This window comes from Callithrix jacchus, chromosome 7, assembly GCF_049354715.1.
Source record: "Callithrix jacchus isolate 240 chromosome 7, calJac240_pri, whole genome shotgun sequence".
Taxonomy (NCBI): domain Eukaryota; kingdom Metazoa; phylum Chordata; class Mammalia; order Primates; family Cebidae; genus Callithrix; species Callithrix jacchus.
This window is the reverse complement of record NC_133508.1, coordinates 109,605,654-109,632,872: the sequence shown is the minus strand read 5'-3', so window position 1 is coordinate 109,632,872 and position 27,219 is coordinate 109,605,654. Positions and strand designations below refer to the sequence as shown.

Sequence of the window (27,219 nt, the reverse complement as noted above, 5' to 3'; positions counted from 1 at the left end):
AAGGTAACATGGGAGAATATCTAGGTGATTTTGAGTTTGGTATGAATGTTTCCGTTACAATACCAAAAATATGATCCACGAAAGAAAAAAATTAATTAGGTTACACTTCATTAAACACTTCTGTTTGCAAAATATCCTATAGAGGGAATTAAAATATAAGCCACACGCTGGGTGAAACTTTTGCATACACAAAGAAAATAATGTATTTTTTATGTAATTATATAAGAAAGAAATTGTATTCAAATGACACAAAAATCAATTTACACTCCACAATAAGAAAACAACCCAACTGGCCCGGCACGGTGGCTCACGCCTGTAATCCCAGCACTTTGGGAGGCCGAGGCGGGTGGATCATGAGGTCAAGAGATCGAGACCATCCTGGTCAACATGGTGAAACCCTGTCTCTACTAAAAATACAAAAAAATTAGCTGGGCATAGTGGCGCGTGCCTGTAATCCCAGCTAGGACGCTGAGGCAGGAGAATTGCCTGAACCCAGGAGGCGGAGGTTGCGGTGAGCCGAGATCGCGATTGCACTCCAGCCTGGTAACAAGAGTGAAACTCCGTCTCAAAAAAAAAAAAAAAAAAGAAATAAATAAAAGAAAAGAAAACAACCCAATTAAAAAATTGGCAAAGTGGGGCCGGGCGCGGTGGCTCAAGCCTGTAATCCCAGCACTTTGGGAGGCCGAGGCGGGTGGATCACGAGGTCAAGAGATTGAGACCATCCTGGTCAACATGGTGAAACCCCGTCTCTACTAAAAAATACAAAAAATTAGCTGGGCGTTGTGGTGCGCGCCTGTAATCCCAGCTACTCAGGAGGCTGAGGCAGGAGAATTGCCTGAACCCAGGAGGCGGAGGTTGCGGTGAGCCGAGATTGCGCCATTGCACTCCAGCCTGGGTAACAAGAGCGAAATTCCATCTCAAAAAAAAAAAAAAAAATTGGCAAGGTGGTCTAAACATACACGCCACCAAAGAAAATGAAAAAATAAGAAATAAGCATATGAAAAGATGCTCAACAGTATTTGTAATCTGGAAATTGGAAATCAAACAACAACAACAAAATACCTGTTTACATCTAGTAGAATGGCTAAAATTTAAAAACGTACAATACCAAATGCTGGTGAGGATGCCAAACTACAGAAACTCTAGTTCATTTCTGGTGGAAATGAAAAATGGTACACCTATTTTGGAAGAAAGTTTGACAGTTATTTACAATTTAAACATAATCTTAAAATATAAACCAGCAATCTAGCCCCTAGGTAGTTACCAAAATGAATTGAAACTTTATGTCCACACAAAAACCTGCAGACAAGTATTGATAATAGCTTTATTTAAAATAACTTAAAAGTGACCAAAATTTCCTTCCATAATGAATGGATTAATAAACTGTTCGGCATCCATATAATGAAATAGTATTCAACAATAAAAATAATTAAGCTGTTAAGCCACAATAAGACATGTATGAACCTTGCATTCATACATATAACACATGTATAAATGTGGCACAATTGTAGCACACTTTAGCACATTGCTATATGAAAGAGGTCATCCAAAAAGCAATATATTGTATGATTCCAATTAAATAACATTTTGAAAAGAGTAAAACTATAGAGACACTAAACAGATCAGTGGTTGCCAGGAGTTTGGAAGGGGACTGAAGAGTTGAAAAATGGGAAATTCAGAGTAGTAAAATTATTTTGTATGACACTTCAATGTATATATGGCATTGCACATTGATCAAAACACAAATTTGCAGCACGAAGTCTCAATGTATGTAATTTTTTTAAAAAAAGTCTAATTTAGAAGATCTAAGAATCCTAGAAATGAAAGCAAATGGTGACAAGAGGATGTGCTATTTCCTCTCTATAAAAAAAACTTCAGCGGCCGGGCGCGGTGGCTCACACCTGTAATCCCAGCACTTTGGGAGGCCAAGGTTGGTGGATCACGAGGTCAACAGATCGAGACCAGCCTGGTCAACATGGTGAAACCCCGTCTCCACTAAAACTACAAAAAATTAGCTGGGCATGGTGGTGCGTGCCTGTAATCTCAGCTACTCAGGAGGCTGAGGCAGTAGAATTGCCTGAACCCAGGAGGCGAAGGTTGTGGTGAGCCGAGATTGCGCCATTGCACTCCAGCCTGGGTAACAAGAGTGAAAGAGCGAAACTCCGTCTCAAAAAAAAAAAAAAAAAAAAAAACTTCACCGAAGTTACTTGGAGAAACAGGTATTGACCTAAGTAACTTTGGAAACAAGTAGAGCAGTAAACTAAGGACAAGAAAATGGCACCTAAGCCCTGTTTTCTAGTTGAAGTCGTTTCCCATGGAGGTATAGGCTAATAATTCTGATACTACTATACATTTAAACTAGAACTTATATAACTAAATGGCAGACAGTGTGATCTAGCTACGTCACTATTTGGCATGGATATTTAAAAATAAGCAAGACAACAGTAACAACCACAAAACTTTCTATGAAGAAATGCCTGCTCTAGGACTGAAACAGGAAATGTAAAAGATGAGCCTATAGTTGAAGCATTTTACAGTTTTAAAAAGTAAGAAAGGTTTCAAAAGCACAAAAAAAGAAACCCTTGAGTGATGGGGTTATGTCAAAGGGATCCCCGAAAGAGTTCCTAAAGGCCAAAACTCAAACACTTTTAGCAATAAGACAAAATAATATTGGATTATAACCAAAAGTATACAATAAATATCAATGTACCCAAAATAACATAATGATTGAATAAAATAAATATGAGAATATGAGAGATGAATCAAATCTTCCATGCAGAAGAACTTCAAATGTTGTGTGTGTGTATTTTGCTCTCAGAGACAGGGAACATAATTCTCGATTCTTTATGTGTGGGTTGCACAAAGTTAAAGAGATTTTATATGTATAAACATTACAGTGGAGAGTCCTGATAAGTAGCACTTTTGTCAGGTGATCAAGGTCAACATCAACAGTGATAAATCATTTTGATAGCAGGCACCCTTGACGCAGGTGATAAAAATGGTAGTTTATCTCTGAGGCTTTTTTTCTGAAAACCCATAACCCCAGTCTAACTATAAAACAGACATCAGACAAAATTCAATTGAGGGACATTCTACCAAATGCCAGCCCATACTTCTTAAAACTGGCAAGGTCATCAAAAACAAGGAAAATCTGAGAAACTATCACAGCCAAGATGAGTCTAAGGAAATGACAACTAAAGGTGATATAGTATCCTAGATGGAGTCCTGAAACAGAAAAAGCACGCAAAATAAAAACTAAGAAAATCAGAATTAAGTGTAGACTTTATTTGCAGATAGCATATTAATAGTGGTTCCTTAATTGTAACAAGTGTACCATAATAATATAAGGTGTTAACGTAAAGAAAACTATTATTTTCTCAATAGTTCTTTAAATCTAAATTGTTAGATAATATAAAGTCTAATAAAAAAGATTTAATGTTTTAACATGTAATGTGCTTTAAGAATTCTTAAATAAAAATGTGAGACAGAAAATCCACACATATTTATAAGTGTGTGTGTGTATGTATTATGTGATTTCCAAAAGATGAACCATCAACAATTTTATGAATAAATTTTAGCAGGATTAGTAATAAAAAATAATCAGACTACTATCAACGATGAAAGACCACAAATTGGATAACCTAGAAGAAATGGATAATTTCCTAGAAACATACCACCTACCAAGACTGAATCATGAAAAAAATAAAAAAGATGAACCAACCTGAAAATCAGTTAGGATATTGAAGTAGTATTCAAAATCCTCCCAACAAAAACATTACAAACACAGAACCAGATGGCTTCACGGATGAATTCTACCAAAAATTGAAAACGGAATTAATGCCAATAGTTCTCAAACTCTTCCAAAAATTTGAAGGGGTGGGAATACTTCCAAACTTATTTTACCCAGCCAGCATTACTCTCATCCTAGAGCCAGATAAGGACACTCCAAGAAAAGAAAATTACAGGCCAATATCTCGGATGAATATACATGCAAAAATATTCAAAAGAGAATATACCAGCAAAGAGAATTCAACAGCACATTAAAAGAATGATACATCATGACCAAGTGAGATTTATAGGTGGGATGCAAGGATGGTTCAACGTCTACAAATCAGTAAATGTGGCATGCTACATTAACAGAATGAAGAATTAAAAACATAGGATAATCCCAGTAATACAGGAAAATATTTGACAAAATTTAGCATCCTTTTATAATTAAAAAAAAAATCTCTCAACAAATTAGATAAAGAAGGAGAATGTACCTCATCAAAAGAAAGGCAGCATATAACAAGCACACAGCTAACATAACACTCAATGCTAAAAAGTCAAAAGCATTTCCTCTAAGATCAGACACAAGACAGTGATGCTACCCTCACTATTTCTTTTTCTTTATTGCATTTTAGGTTTTGGGGTACAAATGAAGAACATGCAAGATAGTTGCATAGGTACACACATGGCAGTGTGATTTTCTGCCTTCCTCTCCTTCACCTAATCTAGCATTTCTCCCCATGCTATCTCTCACCAACTCCCCACCCCCTGCTGTCCCTCCCCTATTCCCCCCAAACAGACCCCAGTATGTAGTGCTCCCCTCCCTGTGTCCATGTGTTCTCATTGTTAAACGCCCACCTGATTGAGAACATGCGGTATTCCATTTTCTGTTCTTGTGTCAGTTTGCTGAGAATGATGGTTTCCAGGTTCATCCATGTCCCTACAAAGTACACGAACTCATCGTTTTTGATGGCTGCATAATATTCCATGGTGTATATGTGCCATATTTTCTCTGTCCAGTCTATCATCGATGGGCATTTGGGTTGGTTCCAGGTCTTTGCTATTGTAAACTGTGCTGCAGTGAACATTCGTGTGCATGCGTTCTTATAGTAGAACGATTTATAATCCTTTGGATATATACCCAGTAATAGGATGGATGGGTCAAATGGAATTTTTATTTCTAGGTCCTTGAGAAATCGCCACACTGTCTTCCACAATGGTTGAACTAATTTACACTCCCACCAGTAGCGTAAAAGTGTTCCTATTTCTCCACATCCTCTCCAGCATCTGTTGTCTCCAGATTTTTTAATGATCACCATTCTAACTGGCATGAGATGGTATCTCAATGTAGTTTTAATTTGCATTTCTCTAATGACCGGTGATGATGAGCATTTTTTCATATGTTTGTTGGCCTCATGTATGTCTTCTTTTGTAAAGTGTCTGTTCATATCCTTTGCCCACTTTTGAATGGGCTTGTTTGTTTTGTCCTTGTAAATCTGTTTGAGTTCTTTGTAAATTCTGGATATCAGCTCTTTATCAGATGGGTAAACTGCAAAATTTTTTTCCCATTCTGTTGGTTGCCGATTCACTCTAATGACTGTTTCTTTTGCCGTGCAGAAGCTGTGGAGTTTAATTAGGTCCCATTTGGCTATTTTGGCTTTTGTTGCCAATGCTTTTGGTGTTTTGGTCATGAAGTTCTTGCCTACTCCTATGTCCTGAATGGTTTTGCCTAGATTTTCTTCTAGGGTTTTTATGGTGTTAGGTCTTATGTTTAAGTCTTTAATCCATCTGGAGTTAATTTGAATATAAAATCAATGTGCAAAAATCACAAGCATTCCTATATCCTCACTATTTCTATTTAACACAGTACGGGAAGCCCTAGTCAGGGAAACTGAGCAAGAAAAACAAATAAAAGGTGTCCAAATTGGAAAAAAAAGTTAAATTGTCTTTCTTTGAAGATTAAATACTTTTATATATTGAAATCTCTAATTACATCACCAAAAATCTGTCAGAACTAATAAATGCATTAAATAACTTTGCAAAATACAAAGTAAACATAGAAAAATCACCTGTATTTCTATACCCTAACAGTAACTATCCAAAAAGAATTAAGAAAGTAATCCTATTCATAATAGCATCCAAAAGAATAAGAATAAATTTAATTAAGAAAGTGAAAGATCTTTACACTGCCAACAGTAAATCACTGAAAAGAGAAATGCAAGAAGACCCAAATAAATGAAAAGATATCTCATATTCAAGTACTGAACATGTTAATATTGTTAAACTGTCCATTCTACCCAAAGCTATCCATAGATTCAATCCCTATCAAAATTGGAATGGCATTATTTGCAGAAATAGAAAGAAATCTTAAAATTAATATTCCAGCCACTAAAGACTGAGACAATCCAAATCAATTTTTAGAGAAAAAATACAAAAACAAAGAAGCATCATACTTCCTGATGCCAATCTATAACAGAAACACAGTAATCAAAACAGTATGGTACTGGCATAAAAACAGATACACAGACAAATGGAAGAGAATAGAGTCCAGAAAGAAGCTCACACATATGTAGTCAAATAATGTTTTTCAAGGTTGCTAAGAATACAAAATAGAGAAAGGTTAGTTTCATAATAGTGTTGAGAGAACTGGATACTCACATGTAAATGAATAAAGCTGTACCTTTATCTTAAACCATGAAAAAAATTAGCTCAATATGGATTAAAGATCTAAATGTAAGACCTGAAATCACAAGGTTTCTCTACGAAAATATAGTGTAAAATGTCCTTGACATAGTTCTTGGCAATAATTTTTTAAAATATGACAGCAAAGGCACAGGCAACAAGTAATCAAAACAAGTAGGATTACATGAAACTAACAACTTCTGTATAGCAAACAAAATAATCAAACTCATGGTAAGATAACCTGTGGAATGGGAGAAAATATTTGTTAAGCAATACCTGTTAAGGAGTTAATATATAAAATATATAAGAAACTCATATAACTCAATAGATGATAGATACATATATACATACATACATACAGAGGTACATAGATAGATAATATAATTTAAAACTTTGGCATGGGACCTGAATACTTTTTCAAAAACAGGATAATGAAATAACCAAAAGGTATAAGAGCAGTTGCTCAGCTTCACTGAAAGATGACCAATATTACTAATTATCAAATTAGTTATGAAATTCAAAATCACAAAGGGAAATAAAAATCAAAATCACAATGAAATATCACTTCATACTGTTAGGATGACTATTATCAAAAGGACAAGAGACAACATATGTTGGAAATGGCATGGAGAAAAAAGAATCCTTGTACATCACTGGTAGAAATGTAAATTAATATAGCCATTATGGTAAACAATATGGTGGTTTCTCAAATAATAGAACAATCATAAGATCCAGCAATCCTCCTTAGATGTATATTTCCATAAGAAATAAAATCAGTATCTCAAAGAGATAATTGCACCCACACTCTTCATTGTAGAATTAGTCACAACTGCCAAAATATAGAAACAACCTTAGTGATCAACAGATACATGGAAAAAGAAATTGTGATATGTATATATAATGAAATACTATTCAGCATTAAAAAAGGAAATATTGCTATTTATGACAAGAGAGATGACTGTAGATGACATTATATTATGCTAAATGAAGTAATCTAGACAGAGAAAGACAAATGTATGAACTCATGTATATGTATAATCAAAAAATACTGAATTCATAGAAGTAGAGAGTAAAGTGGTTTTTAGGGACTGGGAGTGGGGTAATTGGGCAGATATTAATCAAAGAGTAAACACTTTCTACGATGAATATGTTCTGGGGATCTAACGTACCTCACCTACAGTTAATAATACAGTATTTAATACTTTAAAGTTAAGATAGATCTTTAGTGTTCTCATCATAAAAAAAATTTTTAAAGGTAACTATGTGAGATGATGAATATTTAATTAGCTTAATTGCAATAATCATTTCACTATATATATATAAAATGATCATGTTTGCACCTTAAATCTATACAATTCTTTTTTGAGATGGAGTCTCACTCTGTCTCCAGGTTCAGGTGCTGTGGCACAATCTTGGCTCACTGTAACCTCCACCTCCAGTGTTTAACTGATCCTCCTGCCTCAGCCTCCTAAGTAGCTGGGACTACAGGCACACACCACCATGTCCAGCTAGTTTTTTGTATTTTTAGTAGAGACAGGGTTTCTGCATATTGGCCAGGATGGTCTTGATCTCTTGACCTTGTGATCCACCTGCCTTGGCCTCCCAAAGTGTTGGGATTACAGGCATGAGCCAGCATGCCAAGCGTACAATTTCTATTTGTCAATTACACCTCAATAGACCTAAAACATAATAATTAACAATCAAAGAAATATTAACTTAAACAAAAATAAGAAACTATGCTTTAATTGTCAAAGAACCTAATTCTTCCAATAACAGGATATAGGTTAAATAAGTTATGGTTACAGAATTGCACATAGCTACATAATGAAACATTTTGAAATTAAACATAATGTTTTGAAGTTTATTAATGACTAGAAAAGTCAGCTAAATTTTTTTTTTTTAATATTAAAAACTGGCTGGGCATGGTGGCTCACTCCTGTAATCCCTGCACTTTGGAAGGCCAAGGAAGGTGGATCACTTGAGGTCAGGAGTTTGAGACCAGCCTGGCCAACATGGCAAAATCCCATCTCTACTAAAAAAAAAAATAATAATACACACACACACACACACACACACGCATTAACGTGGAGGTGGGTGCCCGTAATCCCAGCCACTTGGGAGGCTGAGGCAGGAGAATCGTTTAAACTCGGGAGGCAGAGGTTGAAGTGAGCCAAGATCACACCATTGTACTACAGCCTGCTGGGGAGCAAACCCCCAAGATGGCACTCAGAATAAACTTGACTCCTGGTATTCACAAATTTATCTAGTGCCCTTCCATACTGTCTCACAGATACAACCAATTGTCTATGATAGAATTATGTCACATGACTTTCGGGGCTAGATCATAAAAATACCTTCCTCTAGTTCTCATAGATTGCTTGCTGAGGGAGTAGTCATAAAGGTAGGTGAGTACTCAGCTACCCAAGTGGAAAGGCCTCATAGGCGGGTGTTGAACAATGAGAACACATGGACACAGGGAGGGGAGCATCACACACTGGGGTCTGTTGTGGGGGACTAGGGGAGGGACAGCAGGGGTAGGGAGGTTGGAGAGGGATAACATGGGGAGAAATGCCAGATATAGGTGATGAGGGGATGGAGGTAGCCAACCACATTGCCATGTATGTACCTATGCATCAATCCTGCAAGATCTACACATGTACTCAAGAACCTAAAGTATAATAATGTATATAAAAGATATGCTATGCATATAAGACATAGATATATAAATGGTGGTGGTGACAATGATGAAGAGAAAGGATGAGGAGAAGAGGGAAAGAGAAAAAAGGGGAAGATAGATGAACAGATAGAAATAAATATTTATAATTTCCCTTTACTCCTAAGAAAACTGGATTTGTATATCTAAACATTACTTTGATTTCTGTTATTATGGGATGCTGTACATATGTGTGTCCTAAAACAGAACTTTGTAGAAACAAATCTAACAATATCGCATATAACAGTATGGAACTGAAAATGTTGGAGGAGGAAGAGTTGAAAAGAATGACCCAGTGCCTACATAATACCCTACCTCTTTCTTTTTTCTTCTTTTATAATTTTATAACTTCATTTGATGTATTTGACAATCAGCAATTAGTTCTCATCCACATTGACTGTCTGTAGATTTTTGAAAGTGGTAACAGATACATAGGTAACTAAAGTATAAAGGTTATTTGGTGAATCTTCATCCTCATTACATTTTCTGGACAACCACACATAGATTCATTGAATATATGAGACATTCCTTATTCCTTTGGCCCAGACAGCTTTGTTGAGCCTGGTATCTTGTGCACAGTTGGAGTTCCCATCACCTTCATGGCAAATTTCCAAATCTCTTTGAGTGCTCGAGGGCATGCTTCTTTAAGCCTACTCCATGGACATACTTATAAATGTTGATGGTATTATTATTGGGTCACCACCTTGTTGATGGCAGAACGGCCCTTTTTTTCTTCTTGCCACTCTTTACAGGAGCCATTCTGCTAGGTCCAAGATGGAAAGGAAGCAATTCCCTATCTTTTTCTTTTAATTTTTTCACTAGTTGTTTTCTGTAACTTGAACCAAATCTTAGCTCACACAGAAATTAGAGACAGAATTGTGGAGAGGATGAAAATGCAGGATTGGTCAAGATTACCTTCTCTCAGATTCCAGTTATACACTTGGTATTCCTGCAACCTGAAGTTATTGACTCACTCTGTGCCCCAGTTTCCTCCTTCTGTGCTATGGGGTCCCTACCTAATAGGGTTGGTTATGAGAATTAACTTATGTAATATTAGAGAGGCTATAGTTAAGTTTGTTATAATATTTTATATAATTATTCATGGCTTTTCATGTTTTAAAAATATATATGGTACATTATGAATTACAAAGTTAAGCATGTTCTTAAAATTTTCATTTTTTTCTCTTTTTATATTTTATATTATGCATACTTTAATATAATCCCTCTCCTGAGGTCAGTAAAATATTACCCTCTCCCATTTTCCTGGCTGACTTTAGTTTCCTCTAGAGCATGGTATCAGATGAGAGTCTAATTTTACTTTTTAGACTAGTTAACAAATTTTCACATTACTGCTTTTTAACTAACCTTCCTCCTCTTATTTGTTTTGTCAAATTTATCATACACATATAATACTTATCATATATCAGCATCATATTTTTTTCTCTCTGGCATTTGGAGATTTCTTCATGTTTTTCCTCCATTTCACTAATCCAGTTTGCTGCAATGTCAATACTACTTGTATGTTTATATGTTTTAATATTTAGAATACAAATTTTAATTCTGCTGTTGTATTCAGTTTTTCTTTAACTTTTATTTTTGTCTTGTATCCTTTTCATTTTTGAATGATGCACTTTCTTTGCTTCTGCAGTATTTTATTAATGTATACTCCATGTGAGCTTTTGTTTTATACTGTTGTCTCCCTCACATATTTATCCAAAGAGAAATATCTTTCTAGACTAGTATTTGTTGGCTGTCTCTTTGGCTAGCAGTACTGAATAGTTTTAATAAAAATATTGGCTAGTAAGTGTTATCATATCATATAATGGCAGTTTATAAATACAGAGGTCAATTTATGGTTTAAATGAGAATAATCAAGGCTATATACTATCTCCTATGTACAAAACTAGCATATAGCTCATTTGTGTTAAAAATATGGATTAAGTGCATCAATTTTCCACCATTCCTTTCATTTTAGTCTATCTTTCACATTGTGGCCATACTCTCTTTCTAGAACACAAAGGTGATCATCATATTCCCAGACTTGCAATACGTAAGTTATAATTAATTTACTCAAAAAACATTTATGATTTTTCCCAATCTTTCCCACTAATTTTTTGTACACTAACATGTATCACTTCTTATTTCAACACTCATTATATAGTCAAGCCTAACAAAACTGCCTTTCTAGGTTCCTTTTTTTCTCATGCTGTCTCTTTTTAGAAGACCTCCTTATATTCTTCTTGCTGATATAGTCTACATATTCTTTAATGCAGAGCTCAAATGTTTTCTCCAACATGAAGACTGTTAATTGCAAATTCCTCTGTGTGCCATAGCACTTTATTTCTGTCACCATTGCAGCAAAGAGACAAAAATGAATGAGGCAGTTACACTTTATAAGTCAGCCTGGGTCAAAACTGGGACAGCTGCCAAAGGAATACTGTACAGGAACTGGAGTGGGAATGTGGTCGTTACAGAATCATTCTCAATAGGCAGTCACTGTTTATGTTCAGTTCTTTGTTTGTATGGGGTACCTCCTCTAAATATAAATATATCGCCATCTTAAAGCTTAAAAAAATCTGAATGAAGAAACTAAAAAGTATAACTTTATATACTATTTTATTTAGGGATATGAATGTGTCTATGTGTGTGTGCATATTTTAGCTCTGACAATAGCTTCCTTATCTTATTCATTTTTTTTATTTCTCAAGTCTTGCAGAGTCCCTACGCATGCATATTACATGATAAATACTTAGGTTCACTAATTCTTTAATTCTTTCAACAAATATTTCTTGAGCCTCTGCTATAAATAGATATGATGACAGAGCATTGGGACAAAACTTCACACAAAACAGAGATTTCATGGAGGACAGACTAGTATGAACCATATTTTGTCTACCCCAAATTCCTATGATGAACCCCTTACCCCCAAAGTGACTGTATTTGCAGACAGGAAGACTAAAGAGGTAAGGTCAAAATGAATCATAAAAGTAGGTATCCTGGTCAACATGGTGAAACCCCGTCCCTACTAAAAATACAAAAAAATTAGCTGGGCATGGTGGCGCATGCCTGTAGTCCCAGCTACTTGGGAGCCTAAGGCAGGAGAATTGCTTGAACCCAGGAGACGGAGGTTGTGGTGAGGATTGGGCCATTGCACTCCAGTCTGGGTAACAAGAGCAAAACTCTGTCTCAAAAAAAAAAAAAAAAAAAAGTAGGTATCCAATTCAGTGTAACAGGTATCCTTATAAGAGCAGAGAAGAAAACAGAGATACCTTCACAAAGGAAAGACCATGTGCGAACACAGTGAGAAGATGGCCATCTGCAAGCCAAAGGAAGAAACCTCAGGAGAACCCAAACCTATAAACCCATTGATCTTGGATTTCCAGCTGACAAAACTATGAAAAATTAATTTCTGTTGTTTAAGTCCCTGGTCTGTAGTATTTTGTTCTGGCAGTCTTAGCAAACTAACATATGAAACATTAAGAAGAAGTTGATAAGTAGGAGAGAAACCACAGCCTGTAGTCTACAAAATATGTTAAGAACTTTGGGTATTCTTCACAGTATAATATGAAGCCATAGAAACGTTTTAGAAGAGGGGTGACATGATCATTTTAATGGTCTGAAAATATTACACTGAAAGACTAAGTGGTAGGTAAGCAAGAAGAACTGTTGAAGACCAGTGCAGTTTTATAGATAAGAGGAATAAAAATGTTTCAATTATTTTTAACCTATAAATGGCAAACAACGAACAGGGCTTTATTAAGTATTTATTTTTCTGAAGAGAAAACAAACCAACTCAGGGCTTAATATAGGCTCAATAAAAATAATTTTAAACAATACCTAGAATAAAGATTTTGTGATATAGTAAGGGTCTCACTGATGAAAAATCAAATAATGATAAAGTTACTATACTTAGCTAGAAAAAGGGAAAAAGAACAGGCTTTTAATACTTTCTTTTTTTTTTTTTTTTTTTTTTTTTTTTTTTCTGAGACAGAGTTTCGCTCTTGTTACCCAGGCTGGAGTGCAACGGCACAATCTCCGCTCACTGCAACCTCCGCCTCCTGGTTTCAAGCAATTCTCCTGCCTCAGCCTCCCGAGTAGCTGGGACGACAGGCGTGCACCACCATGCCCAGCTAATTTTTGTATTTTCAGTAGAGACGGAGTTTAACTATGTTGACCAGGATGGTCTCGATCTCTTGACCTCATGATCCACCCCGCTTGGCCTCCTAAAGTGCTGGGATTATAGCCATGAGCCACCACACCCAGCCTAATATTGTTTTCTTCTGTGCCTCCACACAAATCTCATCTTGTAGCTCCCATAATTTCCACGTGTTGTGTGAGGGACATAGTGGGAGATGACTGAGTTATGGGGCAGGTCTTTCTTGGGCTCTTTTTATGACAGTAAATGTGTCTCACAAGATCTGATGGTTTTAAAAAACAGGAGTTGCCCTGCATAAGCGCTCTTTGTGCTTGCCACCATCCAAGTAAGACGTGACTTTCTCCTTCTTGCCTTTCACCATGATTGTGAGGCTTTCCCAACCATGTGGAACTGAAAATCCAGTTAAGCCTCTTTCTTTTGTAAATTGTCCAGTCTTGGGTATGTCTTTATCAGCAGCATGAGAATAGACTAACACAGGATTGGAATATTTTTAAAACAAAAAAGTTGATTAAATTGCTTTATAATATAATTCTTTAAATTAGAGTTATATAATTATAAGTAAATATATTTAAATAAATATAAATTACATCTATTTTCCAAAGTAAAATATATGTAATATACAAATAAATACTAATACATAAAATGAGTTAATAAAATAATTTTTTGGTACATAAGTTCTCAGTGAATGTTTGTGGTGGATTTGATTTTTTTTTTACACATGTTATCTGTTTTGCCTTATATCTTGACTTGGCATGTGCATTTAGTTATTTTAATCTCTTCTAAAATTTGACAGTTTGCCCCTTTGTCCCAGGTCACAAGATAATTCAGAAAAATCCTGAATCCTCTAAGACAAACTATTTTTGAAATAAATTAATTTGTGAGGTGGAATAATAATAAATATAATCATTTGAGAAATTATAATATTAAATATTAATCCATGATTACTTTCATGCTGCCGCCTTCATTCTACAATTGTATGGAACATTAGAAAATCGGTCAAAATGAAATAAAGCTGAGTTGACTCTTGAAAAGCCATTTGATCCACACTGAAAAATAACACAACCATTATACATGAATAATCAAGATAAGTGAGTCATTTGGGAATGCCAAAGTTGGTTTCTGAACGTTGATGTGGCCATCAGAAAAAACGTTTGGAAAAATAATCTGCTAAGAGTATTTAAAATTTGCTATTGTCTCACCACAATCCTTCTCTCCTTTCTCAGAGGAGACAGCAATAAAATCATTAAGAGTTCCTGATAGCATCTAGATTTGCTCTTTGAGTAATGGAAAATTAGATCATCCATAAATGATCACAGATAAATCTTACCTTATAAATCCAATTAAAACTGACAGAACCATGTAACTCCTAGATTATAATGATGCAATAGAGCACAATTTTGTTTGTTCTAAGACCTAACCATTTACATGCCTCATGTAGAAATTATAGGTGCTGTGCAAACATTTTTGAGACTGCAGACTTGTCCCAATTACAGAATATTGGAACATGTCCCATTCAAGTATTTTTTAAATCTAATGCCAGTGTATTAAATATCTTTTATTATACAGAAAATGTGTGTGTGTGTATACACACACCTGCAGAAGCATCTGCATGTTCATGCCTTTAAAGGATATGTACCAGTATATAATAAAAATACTTTTCTAACAAAATTACATCTAGAAATTCTAATTAATCTTGTATAGATAGCTTTGATACTTCGTTATTATTTATAAATTTATCCATGAGTGCAAATCCTTAACTTGTGGTCCAAATACATTTTGCCCTTAATCTCCAAGAAAAAAAAAATTGAATTTGGGTGTCATGTTGAATTATGTCTTATCAATAATAATAATAACAATAAAACAGAAACCAATTGTCAGGATAGCCCATCCAATCATATCCAGAGGAAGAGAGAGACGGAGAGTAAGCACTGAAAATTAAATCTCCTCTTATGATAAGAACAGAGTGGACCCATGATCAAAAAGGAGTATTTCATACAATTGAACCACTAAATATACATATTCCATCCAATTAATCAGAAAGGAATATTAGGGTTACATATTATTTCAATCCCTTTACCTTGCAAGAGCTAAAAGAGAATCCAAAGAAACAGATTTGTCTTAGGTTCTTCACCATTTACTGGCTAAATCCTGACAAGAATTGAGTCCTCCTGTTATTTATTTCAGTTTTCACTCTAGTTTCAACTATTATTCAACTTAAAATTGCTATTTTAAACTTCGGCTACATTCATAAAACATTTTACTTTTCATTAATTTCTAACCATGAGATCTTCCCACTAAATGTAGCCATCTTCACAATTTACATATATTGTCACAAAGTTTTTCTGATCATCATTGTTGATAGAAACATAAAAATATGGCCAGGCATGGTGGCTCACGCCTGTAATCCCAGCACTTTGGGAGGCCGAGGGGGGTGGATCACAAGGTCAAGAGATCGAGACCATCCTGGTCAACATGGTGAAACCCGTCTCTACTAAAAATACAAAAAATTAGCTGGGCATGGTGGCACGTGCCTGTAATCCCAGCTACTCAGGAGGCTGAGGCAGGAGAATTGCCTGAACCCAGGAGGCAGAGGTTGCGGTGAGCCGAGATCACGCCATTGCACTCCAGCCTAGGTAACAAGAGTGAAACTCCATCTCAAAAAAAAAAAAAAGTCATTGCATAAAAACACAGTCTGGGTATTTCAAAATACTAGGTCAGAGTTCTGTGATTAAGTTCATCACAGGCAAAGTTTTCATCCTTTAGTTGTTATGTTTCCTTTGCAGATATCAATTACATTGTATTCTATAATAATGATAATGAACAAGCTCAGCTAAAATAACATTCTCAGATAGAGAGATGAAAGCCTGAGTTGAGCATACTAGAAAAACTAAATTTATAATTTAAATACAATTAAAGATGGTTATGAATTTGGACAGATGGATTAGATATATGCTTCCTTATTCTTTCCACTAAGTACACTACAAACATTGACATAATATATAAAACACATATAGGATGACTTTGAAAGGTAGAGAACAGAAGAAGGCAGACTGGTTAGAAACCTGAGGACCTGAGAAAATATAACAGTGAGTTCCCGGAGTTTCCTTTTTGCATCATGTATTTCAGGCTGGGTGCTAAAGAAGCTGGTAACTCAGAAACTGCAACAATATAGATTTAAAAGTCCAAAACAAAAGCATGCCCACTCTAACAAAGAACTAATAAAGGGGCAACCAGGTCAGATTAAAAGTTTTTAGATAATAATTGATCTACTTCAGTCAAATACCACCAAAAATATTGGCAGCCCCACCCCATCTCTGCCAGTGAAGGACCCATGAAGAGACTGGATTTCCACTCTCACCAGGCTGCAACAAGGCTCAATAAACCTCCCTTCCTGCCAGGAAAGTATTAGAGAAGGCTGAATTGAAGAAGCAGGACTTCCTTTCACACCAGGCAATAATGGTACCTGTCTCTCCTTCCTGACTGGAGTGGTGTCAGGGGAAGCCTAGTAGAGAGCCAGAAATTTCACTACCACTCACAAGTAAAGAAGTTAATTCCCTTCCCTGACTCCACTACAGTATTAATGGAGGTCACGTGGGAAGCAGTAGTGAATGAGCAGAATACCCCTCCCAGCTAGAGTAGTTACAGTGGAAGCCTAGCAGGGAACTTGAGTTTCCACACCAGCCAACCAGTAACATGGAGTTCCTCCTCCCCAAGAGTCAATGAAAGTTGAGTGGAGAACCCAGACTTTCACCCCAATCTGGCATTCATAAGTGGTGTCCTTTTTCCCCTTGAAAAGATATCAGAGGAAGACTACTAAAACAGATTATTTAAATGATTTCCAGATTCTCTTTTTACATAAATACCCAGTTTTCAATAAAAAATATTTACTATACTAAGAACCAACAACATTTCTACTTGCAAAAAAGATCAATAGGTGGATGTCAACTTCGAAATTATACAGATGATAGAATTATCAAACAAGGATTTTGCAGTAGCTATTATATAAAGCCTTTAATAAACAATAAATATTCACAAAAGGAATTAAAGAATGTAGACAAAGAGATTCAGCAAAGAAAAAGAGTCTTAGCAAAAAGATAAAAGATGCAAAAAAATTCTAGAACAGAAAAATAAAATGACCATAACTTAAAATGCAATGAATGGGCTCAACAGAAGACAGAATAAAGAATTAGTAAGTCTGAAGAAAGAAGAACAGAAATTACCTAGGGTAAACCACAAAGAGAGGGTAGATTAAATAAAATAATATAAATCCTCAAGGACATATGAGACTATAACAAAAAAATCTAACATTTGTGTCATCAGAATTTCAAAAAACAAAGAAAATGAAGGTGCAATTAAAAAACGCTGCTCAAAAAAATGACCAATAATATCCAAAATTTTAGTATAAGATATAAATCTACAGATTCAAGAAGTTTAGCAAACCTAGAACAGGTTGAACCCGAAGAAATTCATAGTAGAGAAAACATAATAAAACTTTTGAACACTAAAGACAGAAAAAAATAGAAGGTAGCACATGAGAAATGAAACTTAACCTATAAGGGAAAAATTTTTGAATGACAAGTTATCAGAAACTATAAAGTTCAAAAAATGTGGCATGTTTTTCAAGTGAAAAAGCAAAGAACTGTCAACTCAAAATTCTGTATTGAACAAAAAATATAGTTCAAGAATACAAAAAAATCAAGTAATTCTCAGAGATACTTAGATACTTTATTTCAATGAGGAAAAAACAAAGAAGACAGAATGAACAAAGGAATAAGTAGATAGAATAAACTATCCTTCAAGACATCCTAAATTATGTTTGATAGTTGAAGAAAAATGTATAATGCTGTCTGATGTGATTCTCAATATATGTAGAAGAAATACTGAAGCCAAGTATAAATTGGGAAACAAAAGGGATTCAAAGGGTAGTAATGTTTCTACACTTAGCTCATAAGGTAAGGTGTCAACACCAGTAGACTGACAGGCTGGTGCATGTAACACCTAGAATAACTACTAAAAATCCTATACAAAGAGATACACTAAAAATGTTAAAATAAATCAAAATTCAATTATTAAAAATGTTCAAATCACCCATGGGAAAACAGGAAATTATAAAACAGAGAAAAAAAAAGAACAAAGGAGAAAGGAGTCAATCTGTTAGGAAAATACAGCAATCCCAAATGCACTTCACCAAACCAGAGAGCTGCAAAATGTCTGAACCAAACCTGATAGAATTAAAAGGAAAAATAGATGGATCTAAAATCATAGTTGGAAACTACAACATTCCACTGATAACAACTAAAGAATGGCTGTTTCAGTATTCCATAATCAGTCATTGTAATCCTTCATATTAATAGACAACAGAAGAAAAAGAATCACAAGAACTGACACAGAAAAAGCACTTAACAAAATTCAACACCATTAGTGATTTTTAAAAAAGTTTTCATAAAACTAAAATTACAGGAGCAGTTTCTCAATTTTATAAAGAACACTTACCAAAAAAAAAAAAAAAAAGCAAAGATGGCTACACTCACTATATCTATCAAGCATACTATTGAAAGATCTAACCATAACAATAAAGCCATATAAATTAAAAAAATAAGGAAATGAAATAAAAGCTGTATCAACTGAATAGGAAGAAATAAAACTGAATAATAATAATAGCTTATATGAAACAAGGATATATGTCAAAAATCACAAGATATATAAAAAATAAACAGAATAAATGAATTTAGTTAGATGATACAAGATTAACATAATAAGCTACTCTATTTTTATATACTAGGAATGGTTAAATGAAATAGGTATAAATCTTATAAATGTTAAACTTGTATGCTGAAAACTATACAATTTTTTTTTAAGAAAATAAAGAAGTTCAAAGTAAATAAGAAATATGCCATGCTCATGGATTGGAAATCTCAATAAATAAATCAATTATCCACAAATTGACATATATTTTAAACAAAATTCCTATCAAAATCCTAGAAATATTTTAAATACACACAAACTTATTCTAACTGTATAAAAATACCAAGGAACTTGAAGAGCTGAAATAATTTTGACAAAGGAGTAAAGTGAGAGGAACCATAACACCTCATTTGAAGACTTACATATAGTTAAAATAACCAGGAATGGTGGAGGAATAGACACATAAATAGAACAGAATAGAGAGTCCAGAAATAGGCCTACATCAGTAATTTTTGACAAAGATGCTAAACCAATTCAATAGAGGAAATATATCCATTTCAAAAAGTGTTGCTAAAATGGTATTGGAGCAATTGAATATCGACAGTCAAAATAAATAAACAAAAGAAACTTTATCTGAACCATACCTTATAAAAAAATTGACTCAAAGTAAATCACAGATTTAAACTGAAAACCATTAAACCTTTAGCAAAAAAATCATAGAAAATCTTCAAAAAGTAGTGCCTAGTGAAACTTTTTAGATATGAAACCAAAAGCATAATTCATAAAAGAAAAAAAGAGTAAACTAGACTTCCTTGAAATTTAAAACTTTTGCTTTATGAAAGGTACTGTTAAGAAGATGAAAAGTTACGAACTGGATGAATATATTTATGACTGCATATCTGAAAGAGTACTCAGAGCTAGAATATATATGTTTAAAAAACCTTTCAAAACTGAACAGTCAGAAAAAAATAATCCAATTAGAAAATGGGCAAAACAAAGAGACATTTCACTGAAAAAGACACATGGATTGTAAAAAAAAAAGCACACAAAAAAAAGATGTTCAACATTACTAGTCATTAGGAAAATGCAAATTAAAATCACAATTAGAAACCATTACAAACCTATTAGGAGATAAAATAAAAACCAGTTACAATGGAAAAAGCTGTGAGGATGTAGAGTAGCTAAATTTCTCATGCATTACTGTTGGGATGTATTATGGCACAGCTATCAAGAAATAGCTTGGCAGTTTCTTTTTTAAAAAGTCAACATACATTTATCATACAACATCAGAATTATACTTCAGGGTATTTATTCCAGACAAATAAAAACAGGTCCACACAAAAACCTGTACATAATTGTTCAAAGTGGCTTTATTTGTAAGTGCCCCAAACTGAAAATATCAAAATGTCCTAAAATAGGTGCATAAACAAATTATCATACATGCATTCCATAAACTACTCAGCAACAAAAAGAGAAAATAATCCAAAATCTATTGATATAAGAAATAACCTATATGCAACTAACTCAAGGACAATATGCTGAGTGAATAAAAGCCAACTTCAAAATGTCATATACTATATGATTTCGTTTATATAACATTATCAAAATGAGAAAATAATAGTGATGAACAAATTAGTGATTGTTCAAATCCTAGAGGTGACTGAAAGACAAGTATTTTTTTTTAGAGAGAGAGAGACTCATATTGATAAGATTATAAGGCCAGTTCAAAAATAAACCTGAAGTTAGAAAACTTGCTGAGCAAGAGTCAGAGGTTTGAACCAACCATCTTTCTTAACAGTTGTGAGCATTACATTCAATTCTGGCTCTAGCAGAAGTAGATTCTAAGTAGGAATGCTTCAGCACTGTAATCTGTCCTAATTCCAAACTGGTTTTCCCCACATTATAGTTTTCATACAGTTTCAAATAGCAAAATTTTTCAAGGTCTATGATGAAAACAAACAACAACAATATTATCAACAGCAACAAAAACCAAGACTTTTCTACAGTTTTTGCTCTCATATGATTTAAGAAAAAATAAAGCCTTCTTAATGTACTGCATTTGGTTCTATTTAAATAAAAGTCAATGTATAGTATAACCATGACCTGAAATTTTATCTATTTCAAAGAGTTGAGGTGACAAGAAATACAGTACAGGGGCACCCAAGGCTTGGTATCTTAAAAAAATCATCTTTAAGTTGAGATAAGGAAGATATACCCATCATGCATACAGATGAACTGAAGTATACCAATTTGAAGGTTGATTTTATCTGTCAACTTAACTAGGCTATGCTACTCAGATTTTTGGTAAATACTTGTGTAGATGTTGCTATGAAGATTATTTACTAAATGAGAGTAACATTTAAATCTATAGACATTGAGTAAGGTAGAATTACCCTCCATAATGTGGGTGGGGCTCATTTAATCAGTAGATCTTAACAGATACAAAAAAGACTTTGGTCCCCTGAAGAAGAGGGAATTCTACACTGGACTGCCTTCAGACACCAGCTGTAACATCAACTCTTCCCTGGGTCTCTAGTCCACCTGCCTACCCTGCAGATTTTCGACTCGTCAGCTTCCACAGCAATATGAGACGATTCTTTAAAACAGTATCTGTGTGTGTGTGTGTGTGTGTGTGTGTAAAATGTATGTATATAATATGTAAAATGTATGATGTATATGCACACAGACATACATCTTTTCTATTGATTCTGTTTCTATGGCAAACCCAGACTGATACAATCAGTGTTCTCACAATCTTGCAGCTCAGCTTTGTGTAATCTAGACAGTTTCCAGTACTGATATCCAAGAATGTTTATAGCATCACTATTTGTAATAGACAAGTAATATAAAACATATCTTCCAAAAGTATAATAAATATATAATTGTACCGATATACTATGAAATGCTACATGGATTCAACAAATGAAGGAACAGCAGCTGCACAATAGCACAGAAGAATTCTAACATAGGATGTTAAGCCAAAGAAGCCAGAAACAAAAAAAGTATATGTTATAATTACATGTTATATGATACATTGTAGCTTTGTATGAGTACATGTAAAAGCCAGTCATTCTTTCAGAGGGATACAAAACTAAATGGTAGGCCAGGCGCGGTGGCTCACGCCTGTAATCCCAGCACTTTGGGAGGCCGAGGGAGGTGGATCACGAGGTCAAGAGATCGAGACCATCCTGGTCAGCATGGTGAAACCCCGTCTCTACTGAAAATACAAAAAAATTAGCTGGGCATGGTGGCGTGTGCCTGTAATCCCAGCTACTCAGGAGGCTGAGGCAGGAGAATTGCCTGAACCCAGGAGGCTGAGGTTGTGGTGAGCCGAGATCGCGCCATTGCACTCCAGCCTGGGTAACAAGAGCGAAACTCCGTCTCAAAAAAAAAAAAAAAAAAAAACTAAATGGTAAAAACGTTAAGGAAGAAATGGGGGTTATAATTTAAAAAAGGCTTGCGGAAGGCATTTGGGGTGTTGGTAATTTTCTGTTTCTTAATCTGTGTGGAATGCAATAGATGCTCACTTCAAAATAATGCTTCACTAATCTGTATCTTCACATATTATGCACTTTTCTAAAAGTGTATTGTTAAAAATGTGTTGTATTTCAGAAAAAAAATTAAATGTCATAAACATGGGTGGCTGTTATAAATTTGGAAAGGTATTTGATATAGCCCTTTTAAAACAATTACACTTCAAACCTGGTTGACTTTTTCTAATCTTAAGAAAAAACAATGATTTACTTACCCATGAATATCATGACTTACAACAAGAGGCATAAAAAATCTCAATAGTTGCTAGAAGTAGACATAAAGTGAAATGACAATAGTTATTTTCTTTCTGCTTAGGGCTATGTTTTAAAGTCACATTTTTGCACTCTTACGTTATGCAAAGTATATTAATAGTAAAAATTCTCCCAAATTAGAAGCTACCAATTCCAGTCAATATGTCTTCACAAGTTTACACTGTGAGGTACTTTCTCTCTTCACAGGCACACTTAGACACAGACACACATATATCAATTATAGAAAAAAATGCCAAAAAGTCAAAATTAACAAGATATAGTAGAGTTTGAAAATATGTAAGTTAAACATCTTTGCAATAAATATCAGAAAATTTTAGGAAATTAAAGAAATTACACAATAGAATAAAACAATAACTTTGATAAACTAAAATTTTATATTCTTCATGGTCCAATAGAAAGTATCAAATTTGATGTTTATTTTTGAATAGAGGTGCTTTAGTTTTTTGAAATATGTGAGAAAAAATCTTAAATAAATGATTATTGATTTTCCTGAAACTCATTGTAAATTATCTAATGAAATGCAGTTAAAGCTCTACTCCTGTACTCGTTATCTTAGAAATAGAGTAGAAATTTCAGTTACTTAAAAATGATTTCTATCCACACCTACTATAACAGTGTTCTTTCTTATTTAAGTACTTAGGTGAAATTTTCAAGGCCATTCTATGGAAATGGTTTGAAAAGCTTTGAAAGTAAAATAGGTATCTCTGCACTCCTCCAAACATACAAACACGCAAATACACTTCTAACTTCTTTGCTTATCCTCAATGCTTCTAGTGAATAGATAAGATGATAAATCAATGATAATTGAATAAATATATGATATTTAAAGAGAGTGATCACTTAGGCAAATGATTTTGTTTTTTTCCTCTTCTTTATGCAATAGCCATTCCCAGAGAGAATAGTATATAGCTGTCACAATATAAAAAATGCAAAGATTTAAATGAGTTATTGCCCAAAAGAAGCTCACCATTTACTTATACTTCTATCTTGGGGAAAAAAAAAAAACACAAAATGACCATTCCTTCCAAAGACCTGTTAGTTCAACACTTGCTTAAATAAAAGAACCCCCACCTACTTTACAATAACATTTATAACAAAATTACACATTTCAACAATATAGAAGACATTTGTGGGTGTATAATTGTAATATTATTTGAGCAAGTCTCCTACAATCTGGGAAGAAATCATGGAAAGATGTTTTGTTGTGGTCAGCCATGAATTCATTGCATCTGTGGTAACCTGGGCTACTCAATTACATAGTAGGTAAATGTAGAGATTGAATTGATGAGAAAGAGCTCTTTTTGTAGCTAAATAATTCAAATTAGATGCCTTTGACCAAATATCTGCTTTATTTTATTTGAAAAACACAAGATGGTAAAAATTTGGGAAATGTAACTCATAATAAAGTGGTTCTCAACTTGGTGTGATTCCCCTTCCCAATTCACAAGACACTAAGCAATGTCTGGAGAAATTCTGGGTATCACAACAATTGGCATCTACTAGATAGAGGCCAGGGATGCTGATAAACATTTTCCAATGCACACAGAAGTCTCAATGCTTTACACAAAAAAATAATTACCTGCACCAAAATGTCAAAAGGGTCTAGACTGAGAAATATTTCTGTAGTGGAAGATTCCCTGTCCCTAAACAAATTTCATCAGCTTTGTATTTCTCACATTGACGTAAATTCATCAGCATGGGTCAGTTTTAGTTGGCAAGGTACTCCAAGCTAAAGGCAGCTTAATTCAAATAGAGAATCAATTATGGACCAAGTTAGAGAGCTATTATTCATAGGTACAGTTTCAAAGGGCTTTCTGACTGTCTGCTTTAGGAAATACAAAGCGATCTCATTAGCTCCTTCCATTAGGTCCTGGGACCTGTCTTGGCTAAAACTTCTCATGCCCACACAGTAATGGGTAACAGCAGGAAAGATAAGGCTAGCTTTACTCATTCACTACCAATAAACAAATATAAACTTATATTCTATTTTTTTCCATTCTAACAATCGCAATTACACTGTTGAATAAAAATCGAGTTTATTAAACTAAGCAAGCTTAAGAAGTTTCCTTATAACATTACTCTTTCCAACATCCTTAGAGATTCAAAATACAGGTCACAGGGCATGAAAGGCAGGGGTGGAATCAATCTAGATAATGGAATAATCCGCTATCACAACCAGGCTCCACCTTTCTCCTTCCAAACGAACTCCCTACTGATTATTACATTTCCTGAAATACTAGAAGTTAACCTTTTAACACGAAAAAAAGAAAGGTACATCATTATAAAAAAGTAATAATTAACTTCAATGTCATTTCCTTAAAATTCTATCAGTATCCCATTACACCCACTCCAATATTCACCTCTAAAACGTTCTAAACAGTGTTATTACTAATTCTTCTACTTCAAAAAATTCCACTTAGAAACTATTTGCTATATACCCTGTTTTCTTTTTCTTTTTTCCTCATTCTGTTGTTTGGTTTTGTTCTGATTTTCCCTGAAAAGGAGCTAAGACACCCAGAATTTAAGTCTCTGTTTGGAAGAATTTTAGGACCTCAAAAGCAAATATTAGAAACGACGTAAAAGCCTGTCAGATTATTTTGCCCTTAGAAACGTTTAGGGAATAGGAAGTCATAAGAGCTTTTAAATTCATCTTCTCTAGTCAGAAGACTGGCAGTAGTACAAAGGTCAGGAGAGGCTACCTGACCTGAGATTTTTGAACTTGCTGTAAATAATGATGACCTATCTGTAAATAACTTCCCCAATAATCCAGACATCTATACACTAAGTCCAGTCACTGCTTTCTTTAGATGGGTCCTCTAAGAGCTAAGTGTGATCTGTGAATGATAGTTGAGATAAAAACTAGAAATAAGGAAAAGAAACTCTTTGTCTTTAAAAGAAGTGGCTCCAGTTTCCGTTTACAAGCCTGAAGGGTTGTTGTACATATTAAAACTGCTGCATAGCTCCATCCCTGGTCAAAGAAATCCCTCCTCCTACCACCTCTACCCCACCCCCGTGGACACTGAAGATGTCAGATCTCTGGGAAACAGCAGTTAGAAAAGGATGCTTTTCATAGCTTGTACTAGAAAACGCTGGCACCCCCATCCCTGCTTAAAATAGCACTAAACTGAATCACAATGCAGGAACTTATGCCTCCTGTATCTATTCAATAAAATCTAGCTCGTTTCTAGTGAAATGATAAATAATACAGCATAGTTTTGCCCATGTATGTGACATGTCAATTCTTCTAATCCCCCGTTTGCTCTACATAATTTTATGCTTTATCCATCAGCGTGCCACGCAAGATAGAAAAGTGCAGTTAACACGATGACAGTGTTAGCTAGGTATCTGGCATCGATGTTACTGAGAGTCTGTCATTTGACAATTATTTCCCTAGCATACCAGACGGTAAAGAAAATGTTTTCATTCATCCGCAAATGACTAACATTTTATTGATATTTCAAAATGCGGTTGAAACTATTGCACTCTCATTTTCCGAGTCGGTTTTGAGTTAAGGCTGAATACTAACATCAGTAACTCCTGCCGCAAATGTCTCCGTTAACTGCCCAGCCTTGGAGTGTCAGTTCAGCAGGGCGGTGTTGCTAGTTAAGATTCTTCGATAAGCCAGTCTGGGTGGTCACAGGTGATGGGAACCCTTCCCTTTCCCCATATCTCCCCGTGCATGGCGATAAAAATCGCTCTGAACGCTGCTACCACCAAGCAAAACGACTCCCTGCCTGCCTCGTAAAGAGCTCAGTCAGGGGAGGCAGCCGGATGCTGACCCCTGCAGAGAGTATTGCTTCGGTGCGCTTTGCCAAAGGACCCTGCTAGCATTATGGAAAACGAGTTAGATGTGTGAGGTTTTGCTTTATTTCCTCCAAAGGAAGAAGAACTGGGATCTGGCAAAGATAATCTTCAAAGGCTGCTAATGGGGGATGGGGGAAAGGAAGGGGAAAATTGGTGGTGGGGGGCTGGGAGCTTATTTTTTAATTACTTATTTCCCACTTTCACTTCTCCGCTCTGCTTCCCAAACTCCTCACTGAACGAGATTGATTGGTGTAACTGCTAACGACGCAGCCTCGGTTCTCGCATTGATTTGCAAATGGCCCGGAAAAGCTTAGGAATCTTCAGTCCGGAAATCAACTCAAAAAGAAAAGCAGAAAAAAGAGTAGGGGTCGGCCCCTTGCGTAGTATCTCTCCTTCTGCCTTGGGCCAGGGCAGGGCTGGAAACAGGCCGGCGAGCAGCGGAGAGGCTGCGGCGTGGGGAAGTGGGGGTTACTGCTCCGCACCGCCGAGGAGCAAGCCTGTTCCACCCGGTTTGGAGGTTAAGAAATACAACACTGCGACTCCTTAAACACCTTAACTCTGCCCTGCCTCGACTCGGATGCGCCGATCATTCGTCCAGATAGGCT

General features: G+C 35.0%; 1 long non-coding RNA gene across 1 annotated transcript in view; it reads right to left on the bottom strand.

The window, feature by feature from the left end:
* LOC103794507 (uncharacterized) overlaps positions 1 to 27,219 on the bottom strand; it is a 215,264-nt gene that overhangs the window by 187,143 nt on the left and 902 nt on the right. The gene's annotated exons all lie outside the window — the stretch shown is intronic.